Source organism: Hyla sarda, chromosome 9 (assembly GCF_029499605.1).
Source record: "Hyla sarda isolate aHylSar1 chromosome 9, aHylSar1.hap1, whole genome shotgun sequence".
Classification (NCBI taxonomy): Eukaryota; Metazoa; Chordata; class Amphibia; order Anura; family Hylidae; genus Hyla; species Hyla sarda.
This window is the reverse complement of record NC_079197.1, coordinates 142,253,535-142,262,685: the sequence shown is the minus strand read 5'-3', so window position 1 is coordinate 142,262,685 and position 9,151 is coordinate 142,253,535.

Sequence of the window (9,151 nt, the reverse complement as noted above, 5' to 3'; positions counted from 1 at the left end):
ATGTGTCACTAACCTCTTGAAAACTGTGTACTTTATATGTATGCTCTATATGTGATTGGTCACTGTGTTACATGCTTTGTGCTGCTTGGATACTTTACTCTTCCCTGAGGACGTCACGGACTGTGACAGAAAGGCGTTGGGAGATAATTATACCTTTCAGTATTGATCACAGCAATACTGTACCATACGCTACATCTCATACCCATTCATTAGGTATGATTTTTTTTTTTTTTTGCATAATTTATTAATCTGGTAGTCCAGTAGTGCTGCTCAGATTGTTCAGCACACCTTTTCCTTTATGAGTTCACATTTATCACTATATCGTGGTGAGTTTTTCATACTGTGAATAAAAGTTATATTTTAGGCACCTCTTTTTGAATGTGCTTTATGGTGACTTGAACAGTTTAAGAATTTTGTAGACTGTTTTTCTACATTTTAAACTGTTTAAGAACTAGACAGCTTTAGTAAATCTTGCCCATTACAGTGGTGCTTGAAAATGTTTAAACCTCTTAGAATTTTCATTGTTTCTTTATAAATTTGACCTATAACTTCATCAGATGTAAAAGAAGATAATGAGAACCAAATGGAACAGATGGGAAAAAAAATAATATTAACACTGGTCACTTATTGACTAAGAAAAATTATCCAATTTCCCATATCTCTGAATAGCAAATATATGTGAACCTTTTTGAAAAGCAGATAATGTGAAGATGAAATCAGACTGGAAAAGATTAAAAAAAACATCTCTGAAGAGTTTTGATTCTACCGATCCAGAGTAAGACAGATTGGGGGAGATTTATCAAAACCTGTGCAGAGGAAGAGTGGTGCAGTTGCCCATAGCAATCAATCAGATTGCTTATTTCATTTTCCACAGGCCTCTAAAGAGGCCTGTGGAAAATGAAAGAAGCAATCTGATTGGTTACTGTGGGCAACTGCACCACTCTTACTCTGCACAGGTTTTGATAAATTTCCCCCATTGTGTACAAATAGAAGAAATTCATAACCATTATTACCAACCTCAGGAGTGGCTGACAAAGAAAGATCATGTCAATAGCAGAATGTATAGTAGTTCACAAGGTTACAAGGAAAACCAAGATGACCTCTAAAAAATATCTTTATCACTCAATGTTCATGAGTCCATCATCAAGAGGACACTGAACCTACTCTCCAAAAAAGAACATTGCTGCCTATCTGCACTTTGCTAAAGATCACCTGGGGAAGTGAAAAAAGCTAATGGAACATTGTTTGTGGACAAATGTTTGGAGAAAGGAAAACAACATTCCAGAATAACCTCATACCATCTCAAGTGCATGAAAATGGGGGTCTTGCAGCATCAACTGTAAGCACGCAAGTCATTCTGCCAAAGAATAGGTAAAGAAGAATAAGAAGAGTTTAGGAATGGCCAAGTCAAAGTCCTGGCCTTAAAGTGCATCTTTCACTTTATAATAGTTAAACGAGTGACACTGTGCAGTAGGATACAATCACACCTTTCTTTGTAGTTTATGATGCTTTGTTCCAATTTAGAAAATTTGTCAGAGAGAAATGGTCCCGGGTTCCGATATTCCCCAGGGTGGCAACACCTCTATCCTGATGTCATGTCCACGCCACCCAGTGATTGACAGACACAGAGCCTGTCTGCCCACAGTGGCCCTGTGTAGTTTGCCAGCACATGTTCCATCAATGGGGATCACGATACATGCCTGGTAAGTCTGAGAGGTCGAGGATCACTCGCAGACTTACTGCACATGTGCCACAATACCTGTTGATGGCGCATGCGTGGACAAACTTTACAGGGCCCCTGTGGGCAAGATGGCCCTGTTTGTCAATTACTAGGCAGATTGTGCATGATGTCAACAAACAGAGCCGCCCTAGGGCATGCTTCTCTGTCACTCTGGAACACTATAAACATGTTTTTTAATCGAAAAAGAATCCAAAACTACAAACTATTATCCCCGGGTTAACAATCTACTTGTTGACCCCTACTGCACAGTTTTGCCTGTTTAACCACAATAAATGAAGTGACAGATGCAATTCAGTCCAATAGAAGTGAGAGGATCTGACGCCAGCAGTTTCATGGGAGGAAAGCAACCAACACAACAGAGTTGAAGCTGTTTTGTGCAGAGGACTAGGCTAAAATTCTTCCAAGATGATATGCAGGACCATCAACAATTACTGTAAACATTTAAATGCAGTTAGTACTGTACAGGGGGTTCACATACTTTTAAAGCTGACAGATATGTAATGCTGGATTATGTTCCTCAATTAACACTGTAAAATAACAAATGACTCATTTGTTTCACATGGTTCTCTTTATCTAGTTTCAGGACTGGTGTGAAAAAGCATACATATTTTAGGTCAAGTTTATGCACTAACTTTCAAGCATCACTGTATGTTTCTTAGTCACAGCATGACAATAGAGTACAGTTTTGAATCTTAAATATATTGGGGGAAATTTACTAATAACGACGCTTCTCACGCTAGTATATCTGAAGCTACAAGTATCGGCAGCCTGAGAAATCTAGCAGCCATAAATTGCAGCAAATTATGGCGCGAGGGAAGGTCACACCCCTGTGCATTAAAGCACACACCCCTACACCAAGCACAACTCATTTGGCTAGCACAGTACAGAATGGCAAAAGGTAAAAAATTAGGATAAAATCTCCCTTTATGTTAATCTCAAATTTTGTCAAATGTCAAAGTACCTGTTGTCAGTATAAAAAGCCTTTTTTTTTAGATGAGGCAGACTGAGCGGAATTCTACTAAATATATTTTACAACATGAAATTTAGTTTTATTATCATTTGATAACCTCTGTGACCTGATTCCAACAATGTCAGTACCATTTATGGGATATAGGGATTTTACTATTTGCCTTATTTGTAAACGTGCATGTGCCTCTTACCTTGAATCGTCACACACCCCTGAGCCCAACATTTGTGCCCCTTTTCAAATAAAGTTCCAGGTCTTCTCACTATTCAGCTAAATAGCCAACCAAATAGTAAAATCTCTAAGGGTGAGATTTATTGCCCATAGCAACCAATCAGATTGCTTCTTTCATTTTGCAGAGGCCATGTTAAAAATGAAAGAAGCGATCTGATTGGTTGCTATGGGCAACTGGGTAACTTTTCTTCTGGAAAGGTTTTGATAAATTTCCCCTACATCTCAGGATTTATTTAGTGGACTCCAGTACATCCTCTCAGTTTGTCCCTACATCTGTACCTTAGTATTGTATTGTAGTAAAAATGCCCACATCCCCTGTGATAATGTGCCTACAGCTTTGGGGGCCTAAAGAAAGTCCTTTAACCCCTTAAGGGCCAAGCAAATTTTCACTGTAGGACCCGGCCATTTTTTGCACATCTGAAACATTAATAACTCTGAGTTGCTTTTACCTTTCATTCTGATTCCGAGAAAGTTTTTTCATGACATATTCTACTTCATGTTAGTGGTACAATTTTGTCGAAAAATTGGTGAAAAATACCAAAATTTGATGAAAAAATTGAACATTTTGCATTTTTTTTATACTTTGAAGCTCTCTGCTTATAAGGAAAATGGACATCCCAAATAAATTATATATTGATTCACATATACAATATGTCTACTTTATGTTTCCATCATAAAGTTGACATGTTTTTACTTTTGGAAGACATCAGAGGGCTTCAAAGTATAGCAGCAAGTTTCCAATTTTTCACAAAATTTTCAAAATCGAAATTTTTCAGGGACCAGTTCTGTTTTGAAGTGGATTTGAAGGGCCTTCTTATTAGAAATACCCCACTAATGACCCCATTATAAAAACTGCACCCTCAAAGTATTCAAAATGACATTCAAAAGGTTTGTAAACCCTTTAGGTGTTTCACAGGAATAGCAGCAAATTGAAGGAGAAAATTCAAAATCTTCATTTTTTACACTCGCATGATCTTGTAGACCCAGTTATTGAATTTTTACAAGGGGTAAAAGGAGAGAAATCTTCCTAAAATATGTAACCCAATTTCTCTCGAGTAAGAAAATACCTCATATGTGTATGTCAAGTGTTCGGCGGGCACAGTAGAGGGCTCAGAAGGGAAGGAGCGACAATGGGATTTTGGAGAGTACGTTTTTTTTTAAATGGTTTTTTGGGGGCATGTCACATTTAGGAAGCCCCTATGGTGCCAGAACAGCAAAAAAAAAAAAAAAAAAAAAAAAACACATGGCATACTCTTTTGGAAACTACGCCCCTCAAGGCACGTAACACCCCTCAAGACACCCCACAGGTGTTTGACGACTTTTCGTTAAAGTTGGATGTGTAAATGATTATTATTTTTTTCACAAAAATGCTAGTTTTCCCTCAAAAGAGTATGGAAATACCCCATGTTAGTGCGTAAAATGCTTTGCGGGCGAACTACAATGCTCAGAAGAGAAGGAGTCACATTTGGCTTTTGAAAAGCAAATTTAGCTGAAATGTTTTTTGGGCGCAGGTCCCACTTAGGAAGCCACTATGGTGCCAGGACAACAACCCCCCTCCCCATGGCATACTATTTTGGAAACTACACCCCTCAAAGCACGTAACAAGGGGTCCAGTGAGCCTTAACACCCCACAGGTGTTTGACGACTTTTTGTTAAAGTTAGATGTGTAAATGATTTTTATTTTTTTTCACTAAAATGCTAGTTTTCCCTCAAATTTAAAATTTTTACAAGGGGTAATAGGACAAAATGCCTCCCAAAATTTGTAACCCCATCTCTTCTGAGTATGGGAATTCCCCATGTGTGGTCATCAAATGCTCTGCTGGCGCACTACAATGCTCAGAAGAGAAGGAGTGCCATTGAGCTTTTGGGAAAATAAATTGTTTGGAATGGAAGTCAGGGGCCATGTGCGTTTACAAAGCCCCCCGTGGTGCCAGAACAGTGGACCCCCCCACATGTGACCCTATTTTGGAAACTACACCCCTCACAGAATTTTATAAGGGGTGCAGTGAGTATTTAAACCCCACTGGTGTTTGACAGATCTTTGGAACAGTGGGCTGTGCAAATGAAAAATTAAATTTTTCATTTTCACGGACCACTGTTTCAAAAATCTGTCAGACCCCTGTGGGACGTAAATGCTCACTGTACCCCTTATTACATTGCGTGAGGGGTGTAGTTTCCAAAATGGGGTCACATGTGGGTATTTCTTTTTTTGCTTTTATGTTAGAACCGCTGTAAAATCAGCCACCCCTGTGCAAATCCCCAATTTAGGCCTCACTCCTGAGCCTTGTTGTGCACCCGCAGAGTATTTTATGCCCACATATGAGGTATTTCTGTACTCAGGAGAAATTGCGTTACAAATTTTGGGGGTCTTTTTTTTACTTTTAACGCTTCTGAAAATAAAAAGTATGGGGCAAGACCAGCATGTTAGTGTAAATTTTTTTATTTTTTTACATTAACAGGCTGGTGTAGCCCCCAACTTTTCCTTTTCATAAGGGGTAAAAGTAGAAAAAGCCTCCCAAAATTTGTGGTGCAATTTCTGTGGCCCTAAACTGTTTCCTTGAAATACGACAGGGCTCTGAAGTGAGAGAGCACCATGCGCATTTGAGGACTAAATTAGGGATTACATAGGGGTGGACATAGGGGTATGCTATACAAGTGATTCCCAAACAGGGTGCCTCTAGCTGTTGCTAAATTCATAGCATGCCTGGACAGTCAGTGGCTGTCCGGAAATGCTGGGAGTTGTTGTTTTGCAACAGCTGGAGGCTCCGTTTCAGAAACACTGCCATACAATACGTTTTTCATTTTTATTGGTGGGGACAGTGTAAGGGGTGTATATGTAGTGTTTTACTCTTTATTATGTGTTAGTGTAGTGTTTTTAGGGTACATTCGTACTGGCGTGTTACGGTGAGTTTCCTGCTAGGAGTTTGCGTTGCAGCGAAAAATTTGCCTCAGTCCAAACTTGAAGCACAAACTTACTGTAAACCCGCCTGTGTGAATGTACCCTGTACGTTCACCTGGGGGGGGGGGGGGTCGGCAAACCTCCAGCTGTTTCAAAACTACAATTCCCAGCATGTACTGACAGACTGTGCATGCTGGGAGTTGTACTTTTGCAATAGATGGAGGCACACTGGTTGGAAAACCTTCAGTTAGGTTCTGTTACCTAACTCAGTATTTTCCAACCAGTGTGCCTCCAGCTGTTGCAAAACTACAACTCCCAGCATGTACTGATTGCCGAAGCGCATGCTTGGAGATGTAGTTATGCAATAGCTGGAGGTACGCAACTACAACTCCCAGGATGCCGAGACAGCTGTTTGGGCATGCTGGGATTTGCAGTTTTGCAACATCTGGAGGACTACAGTTTTAGAGAACACTGCAAAGTGATCTCCAAACTGTGGTACTCCAGCTGTTGCAAAACTACAAATCCCAGCATGCCCAGACAGCAAACAGCTGTTTGGGCCTGCTAGGAGTTGTAGTTTTGCAAGATCTGGAGGGATACAGTTTAGAGACCACTGTATAGTGGTCTCTAACCATAGCCCTCCAGCTGTTGCAAAACTACATATTCCAGCATGCCCAAACAGCTGTCTGGGCATGCTGGGAGTTGTAGTTTTGCAACCAATCTAATTTGCTTTTATGAAGAGGTGAGTAGAAGCCTTGACAGAGGAATGGCTGTGGATATAGTGTTTCTGGATTTTGCCAAAGCGTTTGATACTGTCCCTCACAGACGTCTGACAGGTAAGTTAAGGTCCTTGGGCTTGGAAACTTTAGTTTGTAACTGGATTGAACACTGGCTCATGGATCGTACCCAGAGAGTGGTGGTCAATGATTCGTACTCTGATTGGTCCCCGGTTATTAGTGGTGTACCCCAAGGTTCAGGACTGGGCCCGCTGTTGTTTAATTGAAACATGAAACATCTTAGCTATGAGGAGCGATTAAAGGAGTTACAATTGTTTAGTCTTGAGAAGAGACGTTTAAGGGGGGATATGATAAACGTATATAAGTATATTAATGGCCCATAAAAAAAATATGGAGAAAAACTGTTCCAGGTTAAACCCCCCCAAAGGACGAGGGGGCACTCCCTCCGTCTGGAGAAGAAAAGTTTAGTCTAAAGGGGCGACACGCCTTCTTTACCATGAGAACTGTGAACTTATGGAACAGTCTACCTCAGGAACTGGTCACAGCAGGAACAATTAACAGCTTCAAAACAGGGTTAGATACATTCCTGGAACAAAATAACAATAATGCTTATGCAGAATTATAAAACTACATCCCTTCCCCTTATCCCCTTACACTCTTCACTTCAATTCCCTGGTTGGACTTGATGGACGTATGTCTTTTTTCAACCATACTAACTATATAACTATGTAACATCTGGAGGGCTACAGTTAGAGATCACTGTATAGTGGTCTCAAACTGTACCTTCCAGATGTTGCTAGGCAACTCACCGATCTCTGTCGCCCACTGCCTCCGTCGCCCGCCCTGATGAGTAAGTGGATCTTCGGCGCCAGTCCCCGTCGTTTCCCCGTCCTGCCCCAACTATTGTGGGTGGGCAGGACAGGGAAAACGAAAGTCAACCCCCCCGCCCCCGATCTGCTATTGGTCATCGCTTCTGACGACCAATAGCAGGGATAGGAGGGGTGGCATCCCTGCCACCTCACTCCTATCCCTTCAGGGGGATCGTAGATGTCTTAGACAACCGCGATCCCCCTTATATTCCGGGAGACATTTTCTATGTTTTATTTGTGCTTAAAAAAGCTCAAGAGCACATTTACCCCCATCTTATACACAGACTTAGGACCGAAGTCCAAACACAGGAAGTGCAGCCTGGAGTGCTGAGGGGTGTGTCTAACTTCATCCAATCATAGCTCCTCTCACACTTAACTGCCATATGCTGTTGGTGGGACACACCCCCCTCAGCACTCCAGGCTGCACTTTTTTTAAGCACAAATAAAACATAGAAAACATAATTTTTTTTAAACAAAGTATATTAGAAATATTTTTTATTTACCATAAGGAGTGCAATAGCAAACATTCGTTTTAATGAGAGTGCCCATTTAACACCTGCCATGGTCTGAAAGGTTTAATTCTTCTTCTTTTGTTCCCTTGGATATTGTGGTGTTTGTGGTTCTAGTATATTTCTTAGTGTATACAATGAAGTGGCACTCACCCAGTCATTAACATATGCTTTGTTTATTTAATGGAGATATCCAGTGCTGAAAAACCTATCCCCTATCCTCACCGCTCACATAATCCCTCCAGTGTTGAATCTATTATAATTCTCTAATATATATGGCCTCTTTTTATTTCCATCAATTGCAGAAAAAACGATCGGTATACATCATTATAGGGAGTCTAGTCTGGTCAGGTATAGAAAAGCGACTTTCGTGATACAGTAACTTATACTTATTCTGTGGCTTTTTATCTCTTTTAATCTCCTATTGAAGGCACTTAATTCTTTAGAAAAGAAGAACAAGAACTTGCAGAAAATCACCTTATTTACAGAATTTCATACTTCTATTATATGCATGATAATGAACTGTGTAGTGCAGATACATAAGACTTATGATATATGATATGTGTATCTTGCTTGTGCTATATAAAATGATATTTCAGGAATAATATAACTATTAACCCAAGACCACTATTTGAAAACGTTCTACTTGTACAATATTACACATTTTTACAAAGTGAATATATTTGGAAGAATTTAGCTGCATCTGTTATGTGTTTGCCCCCGATATATTAGATATAGTTCTGTGGGGGCGGATTGTGTGGCAAGCCTTGTGGGGGTGTAGGGTAGTTAGGGTGTTGCTGTTCAGTATAGTAAAGGGTGCTGTTAACCCTTGTCACTCGTGACGCCAGGGTGAGGGTTAAATACTGTAATCTTGATAGGCCTATTGCCATCCTTCCCAAGAGCAATAGGTGATGAAGAAATAAAGGATTGTCCACAACCACTGTTAACTGAAAACTTGCAGGAACTTTTACTGAAGAATTTCTGTACATGCAGCAATAGTAACAGTCCAGATAACAGAGTCTCTATAGATATAGCTGAGCAGCGATTGAAGGTTGGTTGGGATCAGATAAAGTCAATTTAGCTTCTTAAGGATTGTATAGAAGAGATCCGCTGGATTTAGGGGTGCGTTTAGGTCCAGTGATCTTGCGGTGAGTAGCAGGGAATTGTTTAGTCTATCCGCTATGTTAGAGGCCGAGGCCGC